The sequence below is a fragment of the Acipenser ruthenus genome, chromosome 23 (assembly GCF_902713425.1).
Source record: "Acipenser ruthenus chromosome 23, fAciRut3.2 maternal haplotype, whole genome shotgun sequence".
NCBI classification, from domain to species: domain Eukaryota; kingdom Metazoa; phylum Chordata; class Actinopteri; order Acipenseriformes; family Acipenseridae; genus Acipenser; species Acipenser ruthenus.
Window position 1 is genome coordinate 5,961,514 of NC_081211.1, and position 12,530 is coordinate 5,974,043.

Below are 12,530 nucleotides of genomic sequence, written 5' to 3' on the forward strand. Positions count from 1 at the left end.
CTAAATATAAGGGCGCAGTTTCTATATTTATTTTCCCTGCAAGGGTAGACAGTGGTGTTAGAGAGAAAGCAGTCTAGTGTGTTAAGAGAATTGAATTGAATAAAACCCTCTTTTTTTATATAAGCAAGCTGCACTCCCCACAGACCCTGCCACACATGGATGTCTCTGTAAACAACATTATACAGCTCACAGCCTCTTCTCCAGATGCCCTACAGAGATCCTCTGCACATTGTCTCATTCCAAGCGTAAAGATGCATACGAGTCTCCATTCATCTACATGGAGTGGAAATGACAAACCACCTGCCATGCCTCTTTTAATGGGGTACAGAGTCACAAGAGGCAACAGCAGTTTGAAATGGTTTGTGTGGTTAGATATGTGAAGAAAGTAATTGTACATTGAATTACCTGTGGCTCCAGCTTGATGCGCAGGTCCAACAGAAAACTGATCCAAAGTAGTAACAAAATAGTAACACCTGCCATAACATTGTCAATAGGGTGAAGGGAAACCAGGAGAGCACAGTCTTAACATGACAGACTGCAAAGTGTTTAAATTGTTCTGAGAGTGTGATCAGAGAAGTTCAAGGAAATTGAGGGAGAACATGTGCTACAAAGTCTATAGTTTGACCTAGAGTGAGCAATTTTGAGTCTTACAAAAGGGTGTAGTTATGGATGCATAAGTGAATCCACTTTGTAAGCGTTCACGAGGAGAAGGAGACGTTCTTCTGAACGTTGTAGTGTATCCAGTGTATCACTCTCCCTCCTTTAAAAATGCTGGTGCTTTGAATGAAAGAGGATCTCTCGTGGGACACGAGGAACGGCCTGAGGGAGCTTGATGAATGTTTGCAATTAGAGTCTTGAAATGTAAGCCACTGACGATTTATAATGAATCCGAAGTCTTTTGATAAACCAATCATTGTGACACGGACAGCGTGCGATACAGACAGAACACGGTACAGCAAAGGTAAACAATGCAGGGGCTTCTGCAATATTTGAAGCATCAGGGGTGATGAATCGAAACAAAACTACAGTATGAAATATATACCATGTAAGGCTAAGGAGTTATTATAAAAGACACAATACTCTGTGTCTATTTAATTGTACATAGGACAGAAGCCCATCAGCCCCCATTGTTGTCAGTCATACACCATGAAGAGTAGAGCAATTAGTGTAAAATGATGAGCTCTCCCTGTGAGCGAAAGCAACAAAAGGGAATCGTTTTCTCACTGGGACCTCAGTAGTGACACATGTGTGTGAATCATACAGTAAAGTGGTGCCCATTATTATTGACACCTTCTATTTATTTCTTATTCTTCATGTAATGCATGTTGATACATGTTCTTCACATACCATTCTGGTGCTATCAGTGCACATGCAATACAGCTGGGTTAACCTCACAAGACTGCAACGGCAGCTTTATACTCCTGCACGTCACGTGGTCGACCTAATTTCCATCTTGTTACCCCTCTAAGAATAACTGTCTTGATGCCTGCCATATCTTACTGTCGTCCGTTTAAGTGCCAGGCGATGCCAAAGGTTTATGGGAGCTTCATGTAGTTGGCAGGTAATGGGCATGCTCCAGGAGGGTAGACGTGTGTACTATGGTTTCTTAGAATAAGCCGTTTCATTGGAGAACGCACTAAGTTTAGGAGCGATTGAGCTAGCTGGGCAAGTGAGTAGTAAATAGCAATAGAAAGTTTCACATTTACAGTTTCTTTTTGGGCAAACTTAGCACAGAAGCAAAACTTTTAATAATTCTCGCCCATTGTAACAAACCAGGCAGAATACATCAAGGTAATCCTCTCTGTGTTTTGACCGCCGGTAGACCATGCAAAGAAGCACGCAGAAGGCTTTCCAATTAAGACAACGGCCGTGTGTCTTTCTCCCACAAATCCCCTTTTAAGGATATTGATTTTCTGTCATTTTTAGTAGCGCCCCCATACAGCGCACTCTAGTCATTAGCTTTAATCAACCCACAGCCAGGAGATGTCGAAAAATACCATCACAATCAGCAACACCTTGTGCATTTGAAATGGGCTGCTCTCCCACAAAACCCTCAGGCAAACTGCTTTAACCTCTAAATCACTTGTCACCTGCGATATTGCCATCTTTTAATTAGACCACGGATTCCTGTTGGCTCGCTCCTTGCTGCTGTCCTTGCTATAAACACCAGGTGGCTTATTAGCAATTACATGCAATATGTAGGTCACTTCTCTCAGCGCTGTTGCACTGGGATAACACAGCAATATAAAAGCCGTGCTTGGCTGTGGGATTAGCTACAGAGAACCCTTGTAATATTTGGGTCTGTTGCATGTGGGAAGTGACAATGACAACGTTAACACTAGAGCTGCTAAATTGTTCTCTCCTGAGCACTGGCTATGAGATAGTAATACAATGTCCTGAAAGCAACAGCACTTCACTGGGATTAGATGCCCTCTACAGAACCCGGGTGACTATTATAAAGCATGTTAAAGGGTGCAGGGCGTGTGGGGAGATAAGGGGGGTGGAGATGGGAAGATACTGTTAAACAAGTCTTTAACATTCATCCACTGACACAGCCGTGAATACAGAATAAGAGCTATCAGTCACATGGAACTGCACATCACATCTCCACTGTGTCAAAAGTAAATCTGCCATAACGTACAGACCGATGTCTCCATATACACTCGATGTTATGATACTGTCAAGAACGTGTGCTTAAGAATGTGCAAACCAAGTTTCATTACAATTGAAGTATATGTGGAAGAATGTCAGCGTGACATACGGACAGACAGACAGGGAACTTCTTACTTGTGCTAAAGAATGTCCTTTTCATGTTTCGTAATAATATGGATCTACCTCTCTATTTAAGTGTACAGACAGTCGGACACAGACCAACTCCATATGCCCACAAGTTATAATACATTCAAGAAGATCCTTAGCAAATTGGACAAGCCAGTAGATATAAGCAAATCTCTAAATACTTATATACACCGCCACAATATCCCAGTAATCAGGAACATGCAACCCCAACAGTGAATAATATTCACTACAGGCAACTTATTTGATCTTTATGGAACATAGGGCATTAGCAACACATCTTATTTTATTTGAAGCTGATTCCTTACTTCTCAAGATGTCATTCACAAATCAGTTCTTCCTCAATTTTCCTCTGCCAGTGGCAAAGTGTCACCCATGAAGCCTGCAGTTCTGAATCATGTTTTAATGTGCTGTTTTCACATTTGTCCTCCAGGGGGCACACTTTCCTTATTTTTTTTATTTTTTTTAATCTGTTGCAGTTGCTCTGAGATTTGTTTTTCTTTTGCTGCCAAATCACAACAAGCAATTAAGATTAAGAAGCATTTAAATTGAAAGACTGGAAGATTTAGTTGTGCTCTGTGATACCAAGCTCTGTGCACCAGTTTCTTTTGATCACAGGGTAACTTTCAGCTTCGCCCTATACCATTTTACCACTGTAAATTTGTACTGTGAACTATTTTGTAGATGTCTTTATTTATGTTTTTATTTATTCATTTACACGGGGTAAAAAATCTGCAAAAACTCAGCTGCCGAGTTAGTATTAACCCATATGGTTTTGGAGCAGATTAAAACATTTGTAATAATATAAAACCGACTAGTAGTTTCTTCTTTAAAAATATTGCTTTCCTCTCTGAAATGGACTCAAAAATAGGGTCACTAAACCTCATGCAAGGTGCTAGAAGGTGTCTTCTTTAATCCATTCTGTCATTGTTAGTCCACGAAACTGGGAGCAGGGGATTGTGATGACAAAGGGGTCATTAAAGTTCATCCCAGATATGCTCAATCGGTTTGTGATCTGTGGATCATGGATCAAGTTGTGTGGACTTGATCCACAACAATGCCTAAGTAAACTACAGCATTCTTTCGCCCTTCCAGAATAATCAAGGGACCCAGGGTATACCAGGAGAACATGCCCCACACCAGGGCGAAATGCGGTGAGGTTGACAGCTCCTAAATAAAGTGTACAGCTAGGGCCAAAAGTTTTGCATCACCTAGAATGTTAGGATTGAGACATGAGACATGAACAAAAATGAACATAATACCCGAAGCCATAACAGTAGTACAGTATTTAATGTTAGATATCGAAATGTCACATTTTTCAATTTTTGTCAGTTTTTCGTTAAGTGTATGGAAAACTACAAAGCGGTATGTAATTCAATATGGTAACGTAACATTATTCAACAGGTTTAATTCGACTTTATGAAGCAAAATGAGTTAATTCTATAGGGTGATGCAAAACTTGTGGTCATAGTTGTATATCAAACACAGCTAGTTTATAGGTTAACAACAGTCTAGACAAGTTACAAGAATAGCGAATCTATTTTATATATAACAAGCTTTAAATAAAACAGATTCTGGTGTGGCTACGATTATCTGTATCTATGCTTTGGTTCTCCCACTTCATACATGATTCCTGCAGCTCTGAGTGTCAGCCTCTGCTATAAGTTATAATATGGGTTAATTCCCCACTGGGATCAGTGTTCTGTGTATTTGTAACCTTTCTTATAATACAGTGCTCACACTTACTTTGGTTCCCTAAATAGTTTTTTGAAAGGTCTAAACAATTTGCAGCGTAATTCTCAGAAGAATAAAACACATAATTTAACATTCTAAGAAAATGTAGGGCAGGCAGGTGAGCTATTTTTCCTTTCTTATCTGTTCAGCAGATTCTATGCAAGGCACAGAATGACTTTAGGGAATTCTGGTTCAAATTTTCTTTGAATCTCCTATCAAACCAATAGTGACTCTACAGTAGTCCACTACATAGAAACGTTTTACAAATTACAGCACTGCGGAGAGCAAAGATGCTACACAGTCTAAATCTACAAACACATTTCCTGTCATATAACCAGCTTGAAGCAGCACCCACAGCCTCTTTTACAACACTATAACCTGAGTATACCGTGCACCATGTTTATAACATGCAACCATTATATAACACACATACATTCTCATGCAATTTGTAAAAATGTGCGCATTATATCCTAATAATGACGGTAACAGTGCAGGCGAGTATGACTGTATATAAACACCAGGGAGAGTCCTATTTCAATGGTTTTGCTGATATTTAGATATATATTTTCTAAATGTGTATTCCCCATTATGGGCAAATCATAGTAACGTATTACACATGCAGTTGTAATCAGGTTTCAACCATGTCCTTATTGAACCAACGAACCCCCTATCCAGGTTCTACCTACATTTTTAATTCTATCTATTAAATCTGGAATGGAACTAGATCAGTTGAGCAGGTCCTTGTGATTATAAAGTCTGCCCCTTTAGGATGGAATACCAACAAGCGTATTGATCACATGAATGTACAACCTGTACAATAAGGGCATTATCAGGGGGCATTAGTGGGCATAGGGGGGTACCACTAATACGATGCATTTGGTTTCACAGCATCATGTGCTTAGTGTAACACGTCCCGTGTTTTTAGAAATATTGAACATTTCAATGCATTTTAACGGATTCTAGTTAATGTCCTTGCCTGTATACTTCATTTTTGTTTTGCTTCTCATTTGTTTTAACATGTCTTGCTGCTGAGGTAAGGATGTTCCTGTGTTCTCAGTTGTCTAATCCTTAAGAAATGACTTCTAATGAGGCATGTATTTACCTGTACACTTTATTATCCTGAGTTAAATACACTCCAAAAACTGCTCGGTGCTTGAAAGGCTAAATATATATTCTATGCTGAAGAGTTCCAGAAGCTGACAGTGTGGAAGATGTAATAGTCAGTGATTAGAGGGAGGAGGGTACCAAGGGTGGACAATGTAAGAAGCAAATGCAAGTCTAATGCGAGTTTCACAGAGTAGGCACACTGAAGACAGCATTCAGCCACACACCTGCAATTAAGCTCGGAGAATACTGAGAGGTATGACGTCACAGAGCAGCAGGGGGGGGGCATCTCTTGTGCTTCTCAGAGAAGCATACAATGCAAGCATTAAGAAGAATATTGACGTTGCCATTTTATTCAGACAGGGCCCACTTGCCAGTGAGATGCTTCCAATTGTTTTCTAACAATGAAATACTTTCACTGGATTCACTGGATGTCAGATATATAACCCCTGAAGTGTTTTTATAGTCTGTTACAGGAAAGATTAAATAGTCTCCCACATGCAGTCTGAATATGAAACTTCAGGAATGGTTTGAAGACTTTTGTAATATTTAGTAGCTATCACTTCAGTAAGGGAATCCTGCTGTTTCTCAGCCACTGGCAGTTCTTATTATCTGCAGAGAAGCGAGGTGCAGGGTAGTGAAATGATGCTTTCATTCCTCTGTCCTTATTGCTTGCTATCTCGCAGACCTAGCGAGTCATGTCACCTCTGTTTGTAACCCCCTACAGGCTGCTTGAAACAGCTATTTTAATGTTCTTGCATTGTAAGATGTGTAGCATGTTTGCAAGACCTGCAATTCTCTCTAAAGTACTTACCTCTCAATTACAGGGTTGGCTCTTTAGTTGACTTTTCTTTGAACTGTGAGTTTAGCCTCTCTGTTCAATTCAATAGGCGGAGAAGCCGAGCCATTACATGTTTTTAACATTCTCCTGATTGAACTGAGGATCTAGCATGGATACATCTGACTACAATCAAACAGATAGATACTTGTTTGCACTAAATAGGCAATGCCACCCATTAAAATAGGCCCATCTTCTGTTTTGCTTTCTCAGAGTAGAACAAATGATCTGGTTTGGGATCAAAGGTAGTTCAAACAAATCAGTTAGGGACAGCTGCAGCACACTTTTGGTGTAGTCCAATTCAAGGAGGACGAACTTCCCAAAGGACTTAACTAAATTAGATCCAAATGCAGCGTACAAGATAGATTGATTAAAAAGTTAATACATAAGTAAAACCCAACACTGTTTCATACAGGGCTTCAGTTGCTAGCTGGCCTGTCTATCAGTCAGTACCTCTCTTTAGCCCTGTGATCCCTGGCTCGTGTTGGTTTAAGTGGAGTCAACTTTACCCCCAGCTTCCTCCCCTGGATGTTGTCTGTTATTATTTAGACACAAGGCCACAGGGGAGGAGAGCATTAGGGCAGCCCTGAGTTAATACAAGCAGCCCAGACCATGCAATATCACCAGGAACAGATGCTAGGGAGCAGATACAATCCCTAGCAGAATAAAAACAAATTAGCAAAGCACTCTGAAATAGCAGTGAGATTAGAGCTGCCGTGTATCGGGTCGAAAGGGTTTACAAGATGTAAATACTCTGGCATAATCTACAGAGACAGACAGAACAGCTGCTGGGCTCTTCATCACAACTGATGCTTGCAGTTTTGTTTTCAGATTTTGTTTTATCATTTCTGTTGTTATTTCTTTATGCGGTGCATGCTGTCCATTGTTTTAATCGTCTTTTCTTCTTTTTATTACATTGGAAATTAAGTGGTTCTGTATTCTTCAGTATACAGTACCTTTAAGAAGGCAATTCCGTCTACTTTTTGTTTCTTTTATCTTAACTACTGAGAACATAAAAACACATTTTAAAAAAGGGTAAAGGAAAACAAGGGATTATAAAAGTATACCGTGATAAAAGCATACATATTGTGGTACAGAACTGGAAAAACAAAACAATATGGTAGAGCATGTGCCAATTTGGTATATTAAATTATATTATTACCGCAGTATGATACAAAATTGAAAAAGATATAGTTTACAAAAGAAAAGCACAATAAATGAAAAGTATAACCATGTGAAACGGAGAAATGACAATGCAAATTTAACATGAACATGTGTGTGTTTTATGTGGAAGCGCCAATGGACAAGGAGTTCATTATTGTTGCATTTGGTCTGTTTTGGAGAAAAGGAAACTCTCTAGCTTTGCTCGCCATGTATCCTGTTTGAGGAGGTCTTAAACTATTACACCCGGGTTCATTTGGAGTGGACAGATGAATGTGCCCTTTGCACACTGTGTGGAGCGTTGCCATTGTGATCTCCTGGCTGTACTGTACAATAATATTTAATCTCAGCATTAAGGATTATGTTTTTATCCTGTATAAAGATCAATGAAGCTCACACACACGCGGTGAGCGGAGATGGTTCTTTGTGTGTCGATTCTGGGTGCTGGCTTTGTATATCTGTGGTGGGACAGGGAGAGGAGCCAGGTGGAGCTGTTACAGTCTGCTTCAAATTTCCTGGAACAATTCATGTGATCATTCGGTCACCCTGATGTCCTGGGGGCTGGCACATAGGGAGAAACACGATCTGTAGGTCATTTTTCAAGACTTTAGATACACTTTGATTGTGATCAAGCCCATTTAAGGAGGGTTCACAAATACGAAATGAGGGAGTCATACCATCGGTATACTTGTAGTATAATGAACGCATACACGTCACAGATTGAAGGTTTAAATATACCTGAATATTATTGGTAGCTGACATTGATTGAAGGATGACATGAAAGTGTTAACTCTCTAGGGCAATCTTGACTTTTGCCTATATAAGGTACAGGGCTGCCTTCCATTCTTAGAAATGAAAAAAAAACTCAACAAACAATGACAAGGTGAAAGGGTGAAAACTGAATTTAAAACCATTGTCACTAATCTTGAGAGACTGAAATAGCATGAGCTTGTATTTCATTCAAGTCATTCCCTTTGAACAATTCCCTTATTAATCCAGTGACAGCTGTGTTTGATCTCAGAATGAAACCCTGGTAATGTGCACATGCCGAGATTGCCTTTCCCCCAACTCTTGCCATAATTTCCACTAGTCTAATCCTGAAATCAGTAAGCAGCAATTCTTTAACCGAATGGTGATCTATCAGGTTTTGGCACACCAGGAAGCAGGAATGGGATTGTAATGGATTTAGCGGAGAGGCACGGCTACCATCATTCTATTTATAAAAAAGGAAGCTACAGGCTTGAAGCATGATTTTCAAAAGGGGCAAGCTAAATAACATTCTGTATCAGATTCATCTGATCGGATTTTTCTCAATAAAAGGAGAGTTGAAGTTGCCATGTTGTCAAGAAGTAATTTAAAGACTCCAGGCCCGACTCTGGGCCTGATTTCCCCATAGGGGAAAATAGAGGTTCTGTTCTCTTCAACAATTTCTTTTTGTGTGTCTAATTTCACAGACCATTTTGCTGCTGATGGAAGATGTTAGCAGGAGACCCGTCTTCTTGCTTCAGTTTCACATTATTCCTCAGGGGCTTCAGGTGGTTCAAGTCCGGTCCACTTCAGTCTGTAGGGTTATCATGCCCCATCCAGTGCACCCTGCTACGGACACCACACAGAATGGTGGGCATTGCTATTCAGATCCCTGGTGCAGCTGGGGAGTGCTTTAGGAAACTGATTGATGATTATTCACGGCACAAAAAAAAAAAAAAATCCCTAAAATAATATCCAGGAGAGAAAAACAAACTGCTATTAACTCTATGAATATTTTAAGTTTATAGATGATCCAAAAACGTAACTCTAAAGAACGGGAGCTTTATTCATGCTGTTGCCACTCATATTGAATCATTCTATTATAGATTTGTTACAGCACCTAATTCAATATTCTCCACTAATTCAATATTCTCCATAATCTTTTGCACAGCTAGACAAGAAGCGCTTGAATAACACCCCTCCCCTAACTTGCCTTCCCTGGCAGTACCTGCATATGGACACGTGGTTTTGGGGGATATTTACAAGAAAATATTGGGTTATTATATTATTAAGCAGCTTCCTAAACTTACTCTGAGATGGTCTGGTTCAGAGTAACAGTGTCCATCAAGCAGGATCTGCAGCAGACAGCTGATCCCATGATCGGTGCCTTGCAGTAGTAACCTTTCTAATGTAATAGAAACCCAGCCCCCCCCCTGCCTGTGCTATGTGGGAATCTCGTGAGTTTTACTTGTGTAAACATGTGTTATAAGGATCATTTAATTAGGTGTAGCTCCCTGGGGAAATAATCATTCCAATAATGCCAAACATAGACATTGTAATTTATCTTAATAAGATCAAAACTACCACCTGCCCCGATTCTTTTAGAGAAAGCAGCGAGACCCACAATGCCTTAATGCCTGCCTGTGTACCGCTGTGCTCTCTATATGGAAAGCAGCATTGGCAGAAAAGGACACTTATGTTATAAGGAGTTTTACAAATGTGAGGTATAAGGACATTTGTGTAATCTGAGTTTGAGCTGAGCATATACATTTAACGAGAGTACAACACTCTACCAGCTAATCAGTATGTACCTGTATATTGCTGTATAAGATGACCCAATAGACTCGGAATAGGGGATGAATCCTTTTTAAAGAGTTCATTTTAATTACTGAATGCTTTAAATTACATTTAAATGAGAGTTACATTTCTAGAAATGTTTTCCATCATGTCCTTTTGTTTATCTGGATATATTTGGCTTTGGATAAAGGTGTCTGCCAAATAACTAAATGAAAAATAATAATTATCGTATTGGGTAGAGAAACCTGACAATGAAGAGGTTTCTCAATGAGAACCAGCTCCAAAACAATATTCAAAGATGTGAGTGATTTGCAGTCCTCAAAAATAGACAAAGAAGAACTGTATTTATAAAGCTTTTTGAGTTTTGGAACCTCTAGTGGTCACATTGGGTGTTACAGAAGGTCAAGGATACCATTCGTGGAACGACTGGAGAGATATCTTTGGCGCAAAACAAAGAACTAGGTTAGAGTGAGTTAAAAAAAAAACTGTATTCTATAACATCACAAATGCTATGTACTGTTTTGTCACAGCATATTGTCATAGCGACCTAATCCTTATCTTACTTCTAAGGTGAATCTTAACCTTCTCTTATTTACTGTACATCCAGATAAGGAAATCCACATTGTTGGATGTTTAAAACGTTCAGTAAATGAGACCTAAATCTCATCTAACCCTATTTTATAATGCTACTCTGTAAGTGTTATATAGAGGGGGTCAGTGACAGTGACACAGCTCCTTGCGTGTGAATCATCATCAAAGTAGTCTGAGATCATGATTCGATTTTTACAACTAAAATCCCCCATACAAACACAAAGACGTTTTTTAGATGTATTTTTATTCCAGCAGGAACTTTACCATATCGTCTCTATCCAGCATTCAAACTGCAAGCAATGGTTATACTATAGCAGCAAATTCATCTGCATTCAGCCTAAGGGAACTGCCCTGGGAGCTGTTTTATTTTCAGAGCTGTCACTAAACAGAAGCTTCTTGAACGTATATTACAGTGGAGCACTAGGGCCCAGGGAACAATTGGCTTAACAGGGTTAGCTCACTGTATAGAAATACAACTTGGCCAACACTAAACAAGCTTGTATCTGCAGCCAGACTATCCACTAGTGTCACACAGCCCTATTAACACTCATCTTGGTGACATTAGAGGATTAGTGCTAATCAGGGTCTGTGAAACCAGTCATAAGTGGCATAATGCTCCTTAAGTTTGTTGTACATGGTCATTTGAAAGTAAATGCGATGCTGTCTAACCTGGTTTGGGAAGCCATTTGATTTCTGAGCTGCACACAATTTTATATACCTGTTTATTTACTCTTAATCACAGTTACCAAGTTGTTGAAGGCTCTTTGTATATATTATAATTAGCCTAGTGTAGTTCACAGTTCTTTCATTTTGCCACGGTGAAAATGGATTCCAATATCTCCTGCCAAGCCATTCCATACTTTTGGCTATCACCTTTTTGTATAGCGGTCCCTGTTTCTAGGTCACAATGACTTATTTCGTGGTTACCAAGGTTACTAAATAGAAACTATAATGAGATGCCACCTAATTCATGTAAGAGCTTTGCATTACTTTACTATGCCAGAAAGCATTTGAAGTCTGTATACATATTGCATTGTGATGGAGGTTTTGGTTAGGGTTAGAAAAAGTCAAATAAACAAATAAATAAATAAATAAAATGATTTTACCTTGCTTGAAAATAAAAAGTTGCCATGCTTTCCTGTTCTTTACTTTGAAGTAAGTTTAATTGGCAGTATAAGAAAATAATCAGCTTGTTAAACGTTTCCGCACATAATTATACAGCAGTTATATCTAATAGTATTTATAATAAAGCTTTATATAATATCTAAATTGGAAAGGGGACAGTTAAAATTTTGTAAGGCATTAAAAAAAAAAGTCTGGTTTGCAGGTGGCCCATGGGTACAATCGATTTCTCTCCAAAGCTGCGATCTGATAAAAATCCTGCTTGATGTCGGTCACCAGAGACTCTGTGTATTGACTGCTTGTCTCCTACTGAAAACAGCAGTTACCCTTTTAAAACCTCTGACCAAATACAAGATAGCGCGCTGGCTGTGGCCAGTTCAATAGCCCCAAGAGTCTGAGAATACAAAAGAGTTCAGTTCTTACAAGCATCACTTCCCATGAGTGCTGGAGATAGAATCGCAAGCCCTCCCCACGTCAATAAAACCTGAAGAATGGAAGAAAGTCCAGGCACCAGAAGAGGCCGTTCAACCTTGACCTTTCTGATGAATGACCCCAGTGTTTAAACGGCTACAGTTTAACCTGGGCAAGAATTTCAGACTTTTAATTTAGGGTAGGGGCTTTTTCTGAATTTTAGGAAGTG